The sequence below is a fragment of the Rhinopithecus roxellana genome, chromosome 10, assembly GCF_007565055.1.
Source record: "Rhinopithecus roxellana isolate Shanxi Qingling chromosome 10, ASM756505v1, whole genome shotgun sequence".
NCBI classification, from domain to species: Eukaryota; Metazoa; Chordata; class Mammalia; order Primates; family Cercopithecidae; genus Rhinopithecus; species Rhinopithecus roxellana.
In genome coordinates this window covers 64,426,065-64,445,150 of record NC_044558.1, presented here as the reverse complement: position 1 = coordinate 64,445,150, position 19,086 = coordinate 64,426,065, and the positions used below count along the sequence as shown (strand labels likewise).

The 19,086-nt window shown below is 49.9% G+C and overlaps 2 protein-coding genes across 13 annotated transcripts in view; both read right to left on the bottom strand.

Annotated features, from left to right (window-relative positions):
* The window catches only part of LOC115900047 (disco-interacting protein 2 homolog C-like), a 208,349-nt gene that overhangs the window by 19,298 nt on the left and 169,965 nt on the right, over positions 1 to 19,086 (bottom strand). The window lies entirely within an intron of this gene.
* LOC104661473 (disco-interacting protein 2 homolog C) overlaps positions 1 to 19,086 on the bottom strand; it is a 313,197-nt gene that overhangs the window by 187,854 nt on the left and 106,257 nt on the right. Inside the window, exon 1 of one of the 12 annotated variants that reach the window (XM_030939988.1) lies at positions 15,660 to 15,685. The exons of 10 other annotated variants lie outside the window; for them this stretch is intronic. The gene's annotated coding sequence lies outside the window, so the exon portion shown is untranslated. Of the gene's footprint in view, positions 1 to 14,916; positions 15,037 to 15,659; positions 15,686 to 19,086 lie in introns of those variants that run through there. One more of the 12 variants, XM_030939987.1, reaches the window with a different exon arrangement.

Below are 19,086 nucleotides of genomic sequence, written 5' to 3'. Positions count from 1 at the left end.
AAATAAATAAAAGTGATCTCTTTTGAAACATTTTCTACTTCATTAAAAAAATGCTACTTATATAATTCTGAGAGTTTCTGTAAGAATTAAAATTTCAGAAGCAGAAATTAAAATCACAGAGAGAGATTTACAGAAAATCATACTTTGGAAGTGAAAACCCCAGTGAGGCCAAGTCAGCAGCAGAAGGTCGAACGAGACAGGGGACGATGCTTCTTTCCCTCCCCGAAGGGAAGAATTCTTTTTCTCACCTACGTTGCAGCCCAGAGTTTCAGGCCAAAACCCTATCTTAGAAAAGCAAGGAAAGACCAGCCTGGCAAACACAGGGTTAAGATGACAGAACAGACGCCCGGCCCCTGTGGCTTCCTCTCGGCCTCAGGCCCGCACCAGCCAACCTGTCCCCAACTGGAACCCGTGCAGAGCCCGTGCTGCGGACGTCAGGCTCGAGCGAGACACCTGAGGGCTGGGTACCCCTCAGGGATGAAGGAAACGGGCCACAGAGCTGCTTCCACGACGTGGCTCAGCTCCGAGCGCACAGACCCACTTGGCAGTGATGGTTTCCACGTGTGGTGTCGGGAGATTATGTAATGCTGGAATGAATACTTTATATTACAAAGCAATCGTTTCCATGTTCGGAATTCTACGGCTGTCAGGAGCCTGGTGCTGCTGCTCTGAGCCTATTGCTTTATAAGGAGCCGGGAGGTCCCGGAAGGCAAGGCTGCAGCCTCATTTTTAAATCTCCAATAGGCTTCTTCATTCTCCAGCAGGTGCAGGAGGCTGGTGACAGCTCCTGTGTGTAGCCCCTCGCCTGCACTGGGGGACAGGGGCAGGAGGACCTGGGATGTCCTCTCACTCCAGCAAGCTGAGCACAGCAGGCTCCCCCCATGGGCCAGCTAACTAGTGTGGGTCTCCTTTTTCTCATGGATAAAATATAGGTAATAGTACCCATCTGCCTGCCACTGCGGATGGAGAGATCAAACACACAGGATGTGAAGGTCTCAAAGCACGAAGGACACAAAATCTTTAAAAATTTCAACAAGCACTCATTCAGTATCTACTTCACATTCAACTCGTGAGACGTCCGAGTCGATGGGAGGACTCAGGAACACAGACCTGCTGTGCAGCCTGCAGGGCCGCAGGCATCTGGGAGGCAGCAAAGAAGATGGACCACGGAAAACCAGGGGCGAGGAAGAAACTCAAAATCTCAGCCTGAGAACCCAGTTGTTGTTCTGCTCTGATGTCAACCACCATCTTGGGACCCCAGACGCCGCAGGCCCCCATGTCCCTGATATGCTCCCGCTCTGGGGCTGAGGCTCCTGGCTCCATGCACACCCCAGACAGCGGCCAGAAGGGTCGCCGCAAGAATGCAAACATGGTGAGCCTCTGCCCCCAAACCGTGTCGGAGACTTCTCCCTGCTGTTTGGGGTCTCCAAGTCCTTCCCGACCCGGCCCCGCCGCCTTGGCCGCCCGTGCTCTGCCGTGGCTCCATGTGCACCTGCCGTGCCCATCACCCCCTCATTCTCGCAAGCCCCCGCCACGTTTCCAGCGCGAGTATCGGCAGCTTAAATTCCATAAAGATCTTTTAAATAAGGTGCCAGGATAAACAAAGCCTACACTAGGATTCATTTACCTTTTTGTTTAATAAAAACATGATTTATTCTTATTTAGGTGCCTAGTGCCCCACTCTCTGGGCGACAGAGCCAGACCATGTCTCAAACCACACACACACACACACATTTAATTAACGGTAGGAGCAGGAAGGAAACACATTTGAGACACGCTGTTGTAGTAAGATCTTACTCAGGTGGGGTGGGTGGACCAGGTCATTTAGAATTTTACCTTTTCGGTTTTTTTTTAAATTTGTATCGTCCCCTGTAGCTCTTCTCTTTGGTACATTAAGAACTCCGGTTAGAAGGGGGATTAAAGGAAACAGCTTGTTTGGAGTCCATTCTATTTTTAACACATGGATCAAAAGAACACGAGAAAGATCAACCGAAGTTCACACTACCGCAGCGGTCTTGAAAATAAGCTTCTGATGTTAAAAAAAAAATGTAGTACTAACAGTCCCCGAAGGGCTTAGAAATATGAATGCCGATGGAATTTTAAAAAATTGGAAGCGCGTGTGCAGTGCGCCGTGTGGAGCAGAGGCTTTGTGAGTTTGAGGAGATTCCTGTCCTACTGCAGCCTCAACACCCCCTCCCTTCCAGTCCCTGGCAAGACCGGGGGCTCTGCACGAGGTCCCTGGAGACGCCCCAGCAGCCATCCTGGCCAGTGGGAAGATTTAAACACACCCGCTTCACACAAAACTGCTGTCGTAACTTGCTAAGAACTCTTTGGGCAAGCATAATTTCTCCAGCATGTCCGGGGAGTTAGAAATCTCTCCTTCTTAAACACGGCTACGTCCCTTTCCCATGACATTCATTCTCAGTGTTGCAGATCTCAGGCCTCAGCACTAAGTTGGTTTTGCTGGATGTTGTATTTACATTTTTTGGTGTTGTGGGGAGGGAGAAGGAGAAGGGAGAAGGGGAAAGGGGCAAGGTAGGGACAATGAAGCCCAGCTTCCATTATTCCCAGCTAGACACTGAGACTGACATGTAGAAGAGGACCCAGCATGGCCCGGCGCCTGCTGTGGGCTCCTCTCAGATGGCCGCTGTGGGCCTCATGGCTCGAGAACAAGCCTCTCGCGCTCCACCCTCCACTCCCCGACAGAGGGAGAGATCCCCGCCAAGATTTTTCTTCAGATTGGGAGGGAACATGAGCATGAGGACAGGGGGACGGGGGACGGGGGACAGGATGGAGGACGACCATCCACCTGCAAAGTCGGGGTCTTACTGCGAACTTTACAGACAACTATGTCATTTAAACATTCCACAAGCACTATCATCCTCATTTCACAGATGAGTCTCAGCAAGTCCGAGACGCCTGCCAAAGGGCCAGACTGGTGGCTACAAAGTCATCACGCAGAACCGCCTGGCCCAGCGGCGCCAGCCCACCCGACTACAGGAGACGCTTCAGATGCCCCAGCAGGGAGAATGTCACAGCCCTGCTGAAGGGGGAGGACGACAACTAGAACAAACAAATGTCCACATCACTTCTGGGATCTGAACAGTCACACTGGACCACCCCGAGGTGAGAAGTGGATGGTCTATCTTGGATGCCAGGCCACGGGGAGTGGTTACAGCCACGTACCACATGCCACGTGTCCTTCGGCATCAGAAAGTGCTTTTGTTGGGAAACAAAACTGCTAAGGCATCAAAGATGGAATCACTTTGACAGCAGAAAGAAGTCGGCTAATCTCAATCAATACAAAAGCACATGCAGTCCAGAGTCCTAAACCCCAGGAGGAGCCCATCTCTGTAATCAGCGCTTCACCGTCACTGTGTGGTCACGCCAGCGCCAGAGGCGTGCAGTGAACTGGGACCAACAGAGCCTCGACTTTCCACAACACATCCAGCATTATCTTCCTGCTTTAGAAGCACACACTCCCTCATCCAGAGTCTGACTTTATACGGCTTTCTGCTCAGTTGCCTTTTTAAGTCAAAGCTCCCAAGAGTCAAAGCCATCCAAGAGGCTGCTCAGCCAGTCCGTCTGCAGCATGAGAAAGCAAAACTCAGAGGTAGCAGTGAGCGGTCAGGCCGCCTGTGCCCACACCAGGGAATCCAAGGGATCTAGGAATGTAAATTCTGTAGTGTTGGCAGATGTGGAGCAAAGGGAACCCTTGCACGCTGTTGGTGGGAGTACAAAGCAGCACAGCTGTGAAATAGTATGGAGCATCTTCCAAAACTAGAAAGAGGACTCTGTGATCCAGCAATCCCTTGTCTGGGTACATATCCAAAGGAATTTAAACCACTAATGGAGAGATGCCTGCATGCTCACGTCCACCGCAGCGCTACTGACCTCACTTAGATGTAGAATTGACCTACGCACCCGTCAGTGGACGAACAGATAGACATCATGGTGTACGGACACAACACGTACTATTCACCTTAAAGAATGAAATTCTGTCATTTGCAAAAACATGGATAAACCTGGAAGATATTTTGCTAAGTGAAATAAACCAGGCACAGAAATACAAATCCTGCATGATCTCACTTACATATGGCATCTTAAAAAAGTATTTGTAGAAACGGAGTGGAATAGAGGTTACCAGGGACTGGGGATGGGGAAACGGGGAGATGCTGGTCAAGGGCACACACGTCATGAAAAGATGAGTCAATTCTGGAGACCGAATATACAGCATGGTAAGTACAGTTAATAACGTATAGTCTGCCTGAAATTCAGTTAATGTATCATCTGCCTGAAACTGGGTAAGAGAATGGATCTTCCGTATTCTCACCACACACACGAATTAACTACAAGGTGAGGGATGTGTTATCTATAGCTTGAACTGGGGGAGGGAAAAACCCTGAAATCCTTCCCCTCCTCCTAAAAACTATTTATAGATTTTGAATGTCGGTCTGTGTGGAAAAAATTGTGTTTCTTCCAGCGAGTCTCTTGAAAAAACAAAGCGTGTTAAAGTACAAATGTCCTCGGTATCTGTTGGAGCGGGTTCCAGGGGTCAGGATCCCAAAGTCTGCGATGCTCAAGTCCATGATAGAAAATGGCGCAGCATTTGCATAGAACCCACACGTGCCCTATGTATTTAAAATCTCTACATTACCCATAATACCCCAAACAACATGAGTGCTGAGTACACAGAACCCATGCGTGCCCTCCCGTGTACTTAAAATTTCTACATTACTCATAATACCCCAAACAACATGAGTGCTGTGTAAATGGTGGTTGTATTGTATTGTTTAGCGAATAATGAAAACAACAAAGTCTACACATGTTCAGAACAGATTAGGCCATTCTTTTCCTTCTGAATATTTTCACTTTCAGTTTGGCTGAATCCAGGGCTACAGAACCCACGAACATGGAAGGCCAACTCTGCGTCTCAGAAATTTTTAACATTCAGCAGGTGGGGGAAGGAATACAGGCTCTCGCCTCCCACACGCTCAGTACTTCCCTGGTCATTCTGCTGTGTCAGCTGCTTCTCTTTTGACCAACTTCACAATCTTCATCAGCAACGGGGCAGCTCTGGACAGGGAGAAGCAGCCGTCCTTCACCTGCAAACTGTGTTTGACGCGGCAATGAGCTCAAGACCGTGTCTTCTTCCAGACACTCACCCGAGGAATCCGAACCGTATGTAGTGAGGATCAGTCCTGCCACACACAGCAATCTCTTGGATGCAGAGAAGCTGAACAAGCGGCCAGGGCTCCTCTGACGCACGAGGCCATGCGGAGAAACGTCCGGTAACGTTACGGCCCCTGGCTGGTTCCACCATACAGATGGGACGCAGAGGAAGAATTTCTTGAAGCAACATTCGTACATTTGGAGTTGAAATGCAAAATGCAATCGCCTAAAACATTAGCTATTTTGGAATAGGTTGGGACAGGGAAAACATCTGTCATGAGATTAAAAAACAAATGTTTTCTTGAGACAGGTCTGCCTCTGTCACCTGTGCTGGAGTGCAGTGGTGTGATCACAGCCCACCGCAGCCTTGACCTCCCGGGGTCAAGGTAGCCAGGAACACAGGCAGGCACTACCACACCCAGCTAGCTATGTAGTTTTTGTAGAGATGGGGTCTCGCTGTATTGCCCAGGCTGGCCTCAAACTCCTGGGCCCAAGTGATCCTCCCTCCCGGGCTTCCCAAAGTGCTGGGAACACAGGCATGAGCCACCAAATCCAGCCTCTGCCATGAGTGTTATAAACACGGTACTTGAATTTTTTCCAACCTCTTGCTATCCACACCCAGCTTCCCCGGCTGTGGCGATGGTGGTGCTGCTGCTGTTGTCTCTTCACGAAGGGCGGGGCAGCAGATGACAGGCTCACGGTGTACCCAGGGAATAACTTGGCTCTACCAGGAGATGCCTCAGCTGAAGGAAGTCCTCAGAGCCCCTTGAATCTGCACACTTGAGAGAACCAGTCTCAGTCAGCAGTTCGTGCCACAGAAGCAGGTGCCAGTAGAGATGCCTGCCTCTCCTCAGGGGTCCCGGCCGAGAGACCCCACACCAGGACGTGTAGAACAGCGCAGAGTCACGCTTTTTTCTTTCTCCCTGCTGCCCGCCCGGGGGTCTCTCTCAGGGGGCTCGTCAGAGATGCACCCTCTGTCAAGGGATGACTGACTTTCATTTCATTTATCTGAAATGAAGTTTCTGCCCATTCCTTCTCAGCAAATACAAGTTTTCAACGAAGAAATCAGCTCACCCCAAGACTCTGGGCTCCGACCTCCATCTCCGAGTACAAAATCTCCTCTCAGCTCCAGGGCACCTTGGGACGAGCCAGGACCCCACTCGCCATTCCCCAGTAACACCCCAGGCCTGAAAAAAGTGTCTGCTGTGTAGGCGAATTAAGGAGGCAACGTGCATTTGTTGAGTCCTGCCAGCTAACTATAGATAAAACACGCTTTTTGAGAGCTGCGAGTGTTACTTATCTGCATGCCGGCATTCTCACCATCAGACATTATACGGTACGACTTCAGTAGGTCCTGTGACCCCACAAATCCAGGATGCACAAAGAGAAAGTGGCTGCTTAGTAATTAATCACATAAATACTGCAGCTTTCACTTGAGCCTTGTTTGGTAACACTGTACGAGCCTAGGCTGTACGTGAGAATCTCCAAATGCCGCAGAAATTATCCTGAACTTTATTTCCTCATTCATTCATTCATCTGCCAAATATTTAATACCTACTGTGTGCCATGCAATGGACAGAGTACATAAAACAGAAATCCTACATACAACAGAGAAAGCGCACACGGAACACAGACATAATATCGCCAAATGTTTGCTGCATAAAAGATTTTAAGAGTTGTATTTTAACTTAAAACCTTTTAAAAGCCAGAAATAAAGGGATGCTTAACTCAATGACTCCAGTGATTTTCTTAAATCATCACACCTGGGTAAGCAATGGAAAACAAAACGGGACAGGCCAGGTCCTATCAGGACAGGAACGACTGCGCTGTCTCCTGCCACAGGTTTCAGGCTTCAGAAGATGCTGAGATTTTTCTATCATCCTTAAAGCTGTATTTTTTTCTGACAATCTTGCTTTCTAAAATAATGGCTGAGTCCCAAAAAGGTTTGCTGTTAATTTAAGACGTCTGAGGTTTTCTTTTGGAGACTGGAGGGGGCAAATGACCTACCAGAAGATGTATGTAATAAGCTCAAGTTATTCCAGAGAAGTTTGTACACACGTTACGACTTTCTCTGAGGCCAGTGAGCTGCGGGCATCCCTCCAGGAAACACTGAGGCTTCCTGTGCACTAACTCACATCGCGTCAAAAACACCCCGAGTTGCAGGGAAGAAAGCAGAGATGATTCCTGGTGCCACATGTCAATGTGATAAGATTTTGATGGTGTCACTAGCTATTTAAATAACAATGTTGATAGTACAAACTTTGATTTGTGCAAACATCTTTTCTAAAAGATCTTGCCCAACGTTTATTAAGTGGCAACGATTAAGAATATTCTTTATTTAGAAGGCAAATAAAGTAGAATGTATGCAATCCTATACTGATACATTACGAGAAGTAGAGCTTGTCAAGATCTCTGCTTTGCAATACCAACTCTTAAAAGAATCAAACCTCTGTTTATGTAAGCACATGTGTAATTCAAGGATTTTTATTATAACATGTTTATGAAGAGACATGCGTTGGTACCATATATCCCAATTACAGAGGGAAGATGAGAATATCTTAGAGAGAATGGGGCGGGTACTTGTTTCATTTAAAATGAAAAAAGGTCAATAATCAAAGTGCAAAACCGCTTGAAGAACGTGATCGTATTACAGGGCAACTTGCAGAAAAAAGCAGTCCAGACAGGCAAAACGACTGGCACAGAGAAACCCGAGTGAGTGAAATTACATTTAATTCAATACCGCAGTGTCCATTCACTCAGAAATATGCATTACGCATCGACTGCAGGCCAGGCACTCAGGTATGCGACAATATCAGAACACGGAACATAAAACCTCTGTACGCTCGTGGCACTTCAATTCCCAGCCAGGTACGCTGGCTCACGCCTGTAATCCCAGCGCTTTGGGAGGCTGAGGTGGGACATAGTGAAACTCCATTTCTACAAAAAACAAAATTAATTAATTGGGTGTGACAGCATGCACCTGTAGTCTCAGCTACTCAGGAGACTGAGGTGGGAGGACTGCTTGAGCCTGGGAAGTCAAGGTTGCACTGAGCTCTGATTGCACCACTATACTCCAGCCTGGGCAATACAGACCCTGTCTCAAAAACATTCAAGTTCCCACATAATAATTTTTACAACACCAATATACCATACAACCATCTCCCTGATAAGCTCACTTACTTACTGGTCAAGGCACAGAACGTGAAGATATTATGAGGCACACACAGGAACTAAACCTGCGTGAATTTTTATCTTTTGCTAAAATGAGATTTGAGTGAACTAAATAAAACCACCATGAGTGTTCAAAGGAAAATAATTTTCAACTGAACTGAAATAAAAATTACAATCTATGAATTGCAGCCAAAATCATGATGGGAACTAAGCTTATAGCACGGAAGGTTCATATTTGAAAAAAGTAAGGTCTCAGGTCCATAATCTAAGCTTCCATCTTCAACTCAAAGCCAGTAAAAATACATCACAATGAGCACAAATCAAAGAAACAAAACAGAAAGGAGAAAACAAGTCACACCAAAAGCCCCTTGGGAATATAAAAATTCCCAAGCAATCTACAACTGTCAGTCCTAGATCCAATAGCTGAGTTTAGCCAAGTCACAGCAGACAGTCAAATCTTATTCTACATGTGGGCAATTCGTATTTGGGACCTACATTTTAAAAACCACACACTCCCAGTCACAGTAGCTGCATAAAAAGCACATAGGTATAAATCTAACAAACCACGCAGAGGACGTGTATGAAGAAAACCACAAAACGCCGAAGAAAGAAAAGAGCTATGTCAACTGAGCCACAAGTCCAAGGAGAAGCAGCAACATGGTCAAGACGCTAACTCTCCACATTGACCCATAGACTTACCACAATTCCAGCATAAACCCCGCCAGGACACCGACCTGCAGACCCACAATTCCAGCATAAACCCCGCCAGGACACCGACCTGCAGACCCACAATTCCAGCATAAACCCCGCCAGGACTTTCTGTAGATAAGACAAGCTAAAAGTTACAGGAAAGGGAAAGAAACAGAGGACAACAAACATTGCAATTAAAAAGCCGGCAACGATCGGACAGACACTTCAATGAAGTGGATGGACATAAGCACTAGGAACAGAACTGTCCACAACGGAGAGCGGCAGTCCTACTACACATCGATTTAAAAAACAAAATAAAACTACAAGGGAGAAACAAATGGAACCAAGGGCTACAAAGATTATCTTCAAGCTGGCAGAAAACCATGGAAGATTCCTTGTGTCTTCTCTGGGCGCGCCACCTGACAACCCAGGAGGCATCGCTGGCAGACCCTGAACCAGTAGACACTAACCACAGCTTCCACACTGACAGGAGTCATTTGAAGAACATCCAGAAATATTCCTTCGGCTCTTACCCTTCTGCTGCGAAGCACTGAGTTACGTTTGACGGCCTCTATATGCACCCTGAGGTCCGCATTTGTAATCCACTTTTTAAATCTTTCAGGACAAGACAATCCCTCTTTGTCCCCTACCATTTTCATCACGGTTCTATACAGACATCAGAAACTCTGCCGCCTCCATCAGATGTTTTGTCTAAACCCGTTACTGTGACTTACCCTAAATTTACAACCATTCATTTCAATTCCAAGTCCAAAGACTCATTTCCACAGTAATTATTTTACTCAGAAATTAAATTCCAGCTTCCTGATCACACTTGAAGTCAACTGCTTTCAACTTCTGCATTACAGATACAACTGGTCTAACTCTGTAAACAGAGAGGATTTCATGGAAATACTCTATCTCACGACATGCGCAGGCATCACCTGCAGCCTTCAATCCAACTCCCTGCCCACCCAGAGCATGAAAGAGCAACAAAGAGTATTTATCCCCATCTCCTTGGGCTGGAGACCCACAGCATATCAATCACTGCCAAATCACTGTTGCGCAAAAATCAGTTCCAACGCCCCATGGAGAATAAAGGCCATGCTGGAAGCCGAGGCTGGCCACCCACTGATACCCTGCTACCACAGAACTATCCCAGGCACGAACCACCTGCCAGTCCTGGGGGACAAAGCCAGCATGCAATGTTGCCGTCAGACCTGCGAGTAGGATCCCTAGCATGGCCACGTTAGTCTGAGAGAGTGAGGACGGGACTCGGAAGCCGCAGGATGACCATGCAGAGAAGCACCCACAGCTCCGTGACCAAGTCACAAGTCAGATGAGATGCTTCCTGCGTTCCCGTGTTGTCACTTTACCACTAAAAATTTAGTACATCTTCCTTTTTCCTAAGAAAGCACAAGGCCTGAGTAACAACTGACCACTAACCTGGTTCTTTTCAGCCTCATAACAGAAGGCAACAGCTGCATAAACCAAATCACTGGAACATCACACTTTTTGGCCACATCACAGCTTTTATTGCATGTCAAACCCTCAGCTCCAAGCGGCACTGACCCCAAATCGTACTGAAAGAGAACAGCTGAGCTCTTCAATCTCCATTTCTCAACACTCAAAGCCGTTTCTACATGAGCTCATGTGACTCTCAGTGCTAAGTTCATTCATTCATTCATTTAGCAAAACCGCCGTGAACCCGCGGGATCCCCACCCTGCCCTCCGAGGGATACTGTTCTGCTGGGACCTGCGTCCACACCCACATTACTGCAGCCCAGTACCCTTCCCGGAACCGTGCACACCTCCCCAAAAGAAAACCGTGCAGAGAACGGCCACACGTCCAGTCATGTTCGGAGGAGCAATTCCAACCCCTGATGTTTTAAGGCAACAGACTAATAACTGGCACCTCAACAATACAGAGTTACTAACTTTCCAGCAGTGTCTCTAGTCCCTCTACAAGGATATACAGATATATATGCAGGAGCTATCTCCCAGGCCTCGGGCTGATCATGACCCGGGGCAGGGCCACTCACAGAGCTATCTTAGGAGTTAAAAAGACGCTGTTCAGGGAAACAGGAGAAAGCAAAACATTTGAGGAACAGACGGGGGAATGTCCACCTTCTACTGCCACAATTTGTGTCTCAGTGATCAAGCCAAGGTTCTCAACCTTTCCAAACTATTAAGCCCCTGCCTGAGGCTCTGGGCTGAACCCCAGCTGTACTTCCTGGCAATAAGCAACCTGCCCAGCTGTGATTCCTGTGTGCACCTGGCACCAGTGGAGATGGAGCCACCTGCCCAGTTGTGCTTCCTGTGGGTGCCCCCAACGCCACAGGAGATGGGGACCACCTGCCCAGCTATATTCCCTCTGGGTGCACCTGAGACTAGTAGGATGCTGCATGTGCCTATACTGACAAGCTGCTGCCTCACCTCCTGCTGTAAAAGCCCCTTTCAGAGGTAACAGGACAATGGGGAAGGTTTTTTTCCTGGAGAAGAACCCGAGAAATCGAGATTTGAGAAATCCAGGGGATTAGGAACACAGGTGACAAAGAAAAGGAGGCTGTAACATCTACACGACATGACATTTGGCAGCACAAGAGTGTACTGGTATTCTCAGAGCCACCTCACACTGCACGGCATTGACATGTTTCCCATGCTTGTTACCTTCGGACGACACATTTAAGTAACCTTGACTTGCTGGGTTGCAGGTGGAGAGAGACTCCTGGAGACCACCAGTTGGAGCCAAGCCTCCATTATCTCCTGCTTGCAGGACTTCTGCACGAAGCTAACACATCCAAATGTGCGTAAGATTTACAAACAGCAGACAAGCTCCATGAATCTTCTGAGGGAAGCTATGCCGTGTCAGGGGTTGGGACAGCAGCAGCAAGGGAGATCAGCCCGAGGCCTGGGGAGACGCAGCCGGGACATCTCGGTATGTAGCCCTGGGGTCTACAGGCCTCCAAACTGTCCATGTGGCTCCCACAGCTCAAGTCCAGCGTGTGGTCATGACCCGGGGCAGGGCCACTCACAGAGCACAGTTCATCTCAAATGTGATGGGGGTGCTGAATGATATGCCAACATGCCAGAAGAGAATCACCAGAACTCATGTGCAGAAGGCATGGATCAGGCCACTCCCAGCAACACGCATGCCCTCACCACCGTGCAGCTGCCTCTCGCCCCCACACAGAGCGGCCTCCTGGGACAACATCCTACTTCCACCCTGCAGCTGCCTCCTGTCCCCCCGCCCCTCCCCCACAGTGGCCTCCTGGGACAACATCCTACTTGCCAGCCACAGCCTGGAGCCCCCAAAGATTGGAGGGGCTTAGCGAGCCACACAGCATTTTCCCTTCACACCTGGGAAATCAGCCCCTCACTGAAGTGCACCCGCCAGCTACACACGATCAGAGGTGAGAGGTCACGGACCTGATCACCCGCTGTGCATGATCAGAGGGGTGAGATTATGTCACCCACTGTGCAGAGAGGCGTGAGGTCATGGACCTGGTTACCTGCTGTGCACGATCAGAGGTGTGTGCGAGGTTCCAGACCTGGTCACCTGCTGTGTATGAAGAGAGGTGTGTGTGGTTAGGGACCTGGTCACCCGCTGTGCACAATCAGAGCCGTGCGAGGTTACAGACCTGGTCACCGGCTGTGCACGATCAGAGGTGTGCAAGGTTAGGGACCTGGTCGCTTGCTGTGTCCAATCAGAGGCGTGCACGGTTAGGGACTGTGTGTGTGGCGATGGACCTGGTCACCAGCCAAAACTCCTGACGTTTCCAGTGTCATTCCAACTTCCTTCGAAACTTGAAAAGTCTTTAGATATTGCCCAAAAGCTCATCCATCTTTGAAAATGATATGCGTGCGCACAGGTGAGTTTGTTCCTGCACATTCCTTTCAGTACCGACGACTGAAGATCGAAGGTTAGAGCATTCCAGCCCAGTGCCCATGTCCCATCCCATCTGCGAAAACTTGAGCACAAGCATCCCCCTCTGAAGCTCCCTGAACCCCGTGGCAGGCCTGGGACTCAGGCCCAGTGTCCCGTCAGTTACACTGAACAAAATGTAATTCAACACTGGCCATGTGCCCTATGCTTTAACGTCTAAAAACCACATATAAACCTCCCAAAGAACTACAATCTAGAAAAGCTTTCATAGCTAGTATTTTAAGAAGACTGACCAGTCTTGACCTAAATCAAAGCTGACACTGCCCAAATTGACTCTGACCCCAGCTTCGTGCAAAGGCAGCCATCGCCTGGCCGTCGGGGTGACCAGCAGCCTGGGCACAGACAGGACCAGCGCCGGTCCCTCCCTGCACCTTAACCAGGCTTCTGAGCTGCTGTCCATGACCAGTGATGGTGATGCCCAGAGCAGCTTTCCAGGAAAGCAGTAAACCTTTCAGGTCACCTCACGAGGATGGCCACGTATAAATCAGGGGCCTTTCTGTTCACTGCCCTGCCATTCTCAAATGGGGGATGGGTTAAACTTCCTCCTCCACGTGCCCAACACAAGGCACACCTGCCCCAGCACGAGGCTCATCTACTTCATCCCGGGAAACTCACACAACCCACAATCAGAGAGCACAGAGGCTGAGCTCAACCAGAGACCACAATCAGAGGCTGAGGACAATCAGAGACCACACACAATTAGAGGCTGAACACAAAGACCACACACAACCAGAAACCACACACAACCAGAGACCACACACAATCAGAGGCTGCACAATCAGAGGCTGAGCACAAAGACCACACACAATCAGAGGCTGAACACAAAGACCACACACAACCAGAAACCACACACAACCAGAGACCACACACAATCAGAGGCTGCACAATCAGAGGCTGAGCACAAAGACCACACACAATCAGAGGCTGAGCTCTGAGGCCACAAGAGGCCCCACACACAATCAGAGGCCACACAATCAGAGGCCGCACAATCAGACCACACAGAGACCACCCACAATCAGAAGCTGCACACGATCTCTGCAACCTCATCAGAAACTGTTCCTGACAATTCACCTGAGGCACCAAGTTTAAATGAGTGGCCTAAGGTTTTAAAAGACAGGAGGAGTTCTCTGAAGGCAGTCCGTGCATTCCACCATCAGCACCATTTGTGCCTGTCAAGGTCAGGAACTGCAACCACGTCTCGGTGCCCTTGCAGTGCAGAGCCCTACGTTTCTCCCCCTTTCCAAGCCCGGGGCGGTTCCTGGTGACCCAGCGCCCCTGCTCAGCCACGCGCCCCCAAGGCCTTCCTCCCTCACCCCACAGGGAGTTCCTGCAGCCAGGCTTTGTGGCTCACCACTCTCAGTCACTTACACCCTCATTCAAGGCCGAAAATCTCTTCTGAAAATATCCAAATCTTACCCACATCAGGCTCCATCTTTTCCCCAGAGCTCCTCACCCCCTCCAGAGCAGCAGCTCTGGTGCCCATGCAGCCGGGGCCTGGGGGCGGATCCGTGGGCTCAGAGTGCCCAGCCCCTCGGCCTGTCCCCTTACTCCCTGCTCCCCAGCGTTAATGCCCTCCATCCTCGATTTCCTAATAGGCAAAAGCAGGTTAATTCTAAGAGTGCTAACCGAACCGGATCACTTAACACCGTGTCCGGCCCAGAACACCCCTTGATCAATGACAGGTATTGCTGCGCTGGTTCCGCGTTTCCTGTGAGCCCTTTAGGCTCTTTGCAGCAAAGACCACTCAATGGTCCGGTCCAGGCCTGTCTGTAGCGGATGGACAGGTGAGTGGCCGATACACAGGTGTGATGCAGAATGGGATCATGCAAAGCTGGCCCTGCGTATTTTGGTCAACGTAAGGAAAAAGCCGCCCATGCTTGCTTGCTGCTGCCCTGCGGTGTCCAGAAGGAGCCGCTTAAAGGCAAGTGCGCCGCACCTACCTTCTTGGAAGGAGACGGCAAGACCAGATTGGCTGGAGCTGGGAAGTTGTGCGCTACAGATCAGGGCTGCGTAACCCAGGGAAGGCATCACTCGAAACACGTGCTGGAGGGCGGCCAATCCCACCCGACCGTCCACCTCCAGGGTCGGCCACCTGGCTCCTCTTGATGTGTCACCCTGATCACCCCTCAGAGTACATGAGCCTTTTGACTTCAGCCTGTCCCAGGTACAACACCGACTCCCACCCACCTCCTGAACCAGCCTGTTCCGGGGATTGCTGTGGACACAGACAAGCGGGCCCAATACATCTAGTGGCATTTCCTGGCAAGGACACTCATGATGCTCGACCATAAAACTAGGGGTCAGCTGGTTTTTCCAGACTGTAATTTACTTGTGGCACGCGTGGATACTGATTGACCCAGCAAGGGGCACGGAGGAGGCTGAAGGAAAACCCACCGTGACTGCGCCAAGCATTCCCGCACACACCGACATCTTCAGACTCGGGCGGCGTCCTAGTCTTACAATCAAACGGAAGCCCAGAGAAACTAGGGAGCTTGTCCAAGACCAGCAACAAGTATGTGGGCAGCTGGCATTCAACTAAGTCCTTCCCTGGATCCATCCGCGCTTCTCCCCGCCCCCACTCCCACCAGCCCGCCATGGCCCCCGATAGACACAGCAGGTCTGAACATCTGGCACCCCAAAAGCAGAGTAGGGAGCAGAGCCGGCTTCCGCAGTGGAAACTCACATGCAGCCCACTCCCCTTCTTGCCGAATGCCTCAGGACTCTGTGCGGTAAGGGCTGCAGATGTGACCTCACTCGCAGCGCATTGCCCTTCTTGCCGAATGCCTCAGGACTCTGCGGTGAGGGCTGCAGATGTGGCCTCACTCTGCGCCAGGAGATCCGGGTGGCAGGCAGCGTTTTGGAGAGTGCTCCTCCAGACAGGAGAGGGGCATCTGACAGGGCTCGCCGGCTGATCCATGAGACACAGGACACCTGAGAGGACTGACAAACCCCACAAAGTCGCTCCCAGCCTGTGGAGCAGCTTGGAGAGGACGCGGCAGCTGCGGGCTCCTCCCAGCCCAGGCTTCGGCCTGTGGAGCAGCTTGGAGAGGACAGGGCCGCTGCGGGCTCCTCCCAACCCACACTTGAGAGGGGTCTTGCTGCAGCCTGTGGTGCTAGCAGTTCAGGCTAAAAAGCACGAGGAAGCTTCCCAGGGCAGGAGCTCTCCTTACACAGCAAAAGCCGCACAGGCAATGCAGCAGGGCGTACTTCAGCCCAGGGCTCAGGAACCACGGGGTGCAGCGCGGCCTGCAGCAAACCAAACACATCAGAAGCCAAGGTCCCACTTTTATATTCAGTGACATCGAACGAAGAGTTATTTATCTGTAGCAATCGCCTTCCGGGGGGACCCGTACAACCCGCAAGACCACCGACACTGACCACGAGTCTTTCCTAGGTCCTGGGGGCTACCCCACTTTACACGCATTGGTTCCATTCACAAATCTATGCGGGGCAGCTGTTAACCCTAACTTAGAGATGAGGCAAACGCTGCTGGAAAAGCTAAGTGAGAAAACCCGACTTTCACACACCTGCCGTCTCCAAGACCCCTACTACTCTATGTCCTGGGTCTCAAGGGTTGGGTGTGTGGCATTTTAAGTGACGGTTTTCTTCTCTCCTACACCTGTTTAGCCTGAACGTGCACACACATGCTCTGCTGCAGGTGCACTGCCGTATGTGGACCAGCAACGCTCTTTCCTGCCTCGGGTTCTTGTCACCTTCTTCCGGAAAGCTCTCGCCTGCTTTAAAGGCAGTGCCAGGCAGGCCTGGTCAGCCACACAGTGAAATTCCTGCAGTGTCAGAGCTAAGTGCTGGCTGAGATTAACAGCAAAGACAGCAGAGTAATGGGGATAAACTGCACAAAACTGTATTGTAACGCAGACGAAAGTCTAGAAGCACAAGCAGCTGACACCCCTGAGAGCGCAGGTGACTGCGTCTGTGATGTTAATAGCAGCTTGCTGTTTCCAGCGCCTCCATGTGCCAGGGTTTCCAGTCAGTGTTTGTGTTTATCTGCTGCTGGGCTGCCCGATCAAACCTCTGTAGAGATCAGGGATATCTAAATTGACCCAGTATCTGCACGCTGGCTGCTCAGAGGCCATGGTGTGGAACGGCCAGGCCATCGCTTAGATGGGACACAAGCACTTCACTTGCCACTCCTGTCTATTTCATCAAACCTTCTTTTCTCCTGTATATTGACCATAGCAAAGTCTTTAGCCTTCGAGATGCATTTGAAACATCAACTTGCTTTGTTCAAGAGGTTTAAGACACACTTACGTCTTTCTTGCCATGCTCAACACACTGGTGTTTCTGGAACAAAAGCCTTGGCCTGCCCCAGTGAACATTCACACTGAGCATACTGTCGCGAGGCTGCTTGGCCAGCCAGCAGGGGGCAGGAGAGAGCCGCAGGGGCCGCGTGGGGTCCCTGCAAACCCGCCTCACTCCCTCAATCAAGGGCGGTGCCTCCTGCCAATCCAGCGGCTTCCTCCAAGGGGAAGAGGCCTCTTCAGCTGTCACCGCACTGATTTCAGGCGGCTCAACCAATGGGGCAACAGATTCAACTTAAAATAACCAACAACATTGTTTCCAAACCAACATGCTACTAGTGCCTTATCCTTCAATGCTGCTTAAACACGGAAAAGTATGAGGAAAAAAGAGCATGGCATTTACTTCTTAAAAAATAACCCCTCTTCCAGGTTCATTTTACCCATATCATAAAGACTTAGAACTGTAGATTCCCTACAGGAACGTGGAATGGGGGTGGATCCCCAGGTCAGTCACCCCCCCACCACGGGGTTTACACCTCTCCAAGCCCTGTCACCTCATTAAGGAAAGGTGGCGTCTCTGAGCTCTCTTCGCAGGAAGCACCCAAACGGGAGCTAGAGACACAGACACACCCACAACTGCTTTGAAATCCTGAATATATTTAAGGATTTCATTATTAGTTTTTTAAAACGGTAAGAACAAAGTGAGCCTGGTTTTAACCTCTCTGCCACAATAACACCGTGTACATCTGTCTTTTACTGTTTGTTCCTTCTCCAGCAGCTGCTGCATGGCTGGCCGACTGCAGAAGAGCCTCTGGTACTCCCGGGAGGCCCTCGGTAAAAGCGTGAACAGCACGATCACGTCTCAGGACGCGGCACATGTTAGGGTCGCCCACAGACCGCCATTCCCAATGCCTAGAAGGCACTGAACGGGCCTCATGCTCTTTGTAAATGTCAACCTTCCTAAGCTATGTTGTGTTGAAAATTTTTAACTGCAGTCCACACATTATTACGGAAAATTAAGTTTGCAAGGTTGAAGGGTTTTCTGAAAGTCGACTTCTAATCCTGGAAGGAAAAAAAAAATGGGCCAGATGTGGTGCTCACACCTGTAATCCCAGCAGTTTGGGAGGCTAAGGTGGGCAGATCGCTAGAACCCAGGAACTCGAGACCAGCCTGGAAAACATGGCAAAACCCCATCTCTACTAAAAATACAAAAATAATAATAATAATAATAATTAGCTGGGCATGGTTACATGTGTCTAGTCCCAGCTACTCAGAAGCTGAGGTGGGAGGATCACCTGAGCCCAGGAGGTGAAGGCTGCAGTCAGCCAAGATTTGCATCACTGCACTGAAGCTTGGGCGAGAGGGAAACACCGTCTCAAAAAAACAAAAAGTAAAAACAACTGTATAAATAATCATAGAAGGGAGCTGGCCAGGCACGGTGGCTCACACCTGTAATCCCAGCACTTTGAGAGGTCGGGGTGGGCAGATCACCTGAGGTCAGGAGCTTGAGGCCAGCCTGGCCAATATGGCAAAACCTCATCTCTAATAAAAATACAAAAATTAGTGGGGCATGGTGGTGGGTGCTTGTAATCCCAGCTACTGGGGAGGCTGAGGCAGGAGAATCACTTCAACCCGGGAGGCGGAAGTTGCAGTGGGCTGAGATTGCACCAGTGCACTCCAGCCTGGGCAACAAGAGCGAGAGTCCACTTCAAAAATAAAAATAAAAATAAAAATGGAGGGAGCTAATGTTATTCATTTATGGGAAGGGAGAAGAACATTCAGTATCTGTACCTCTCACACACACATCTGCAGTGGTGCCCTAAAGTATTCAAGACACACGTTCCTACAAAG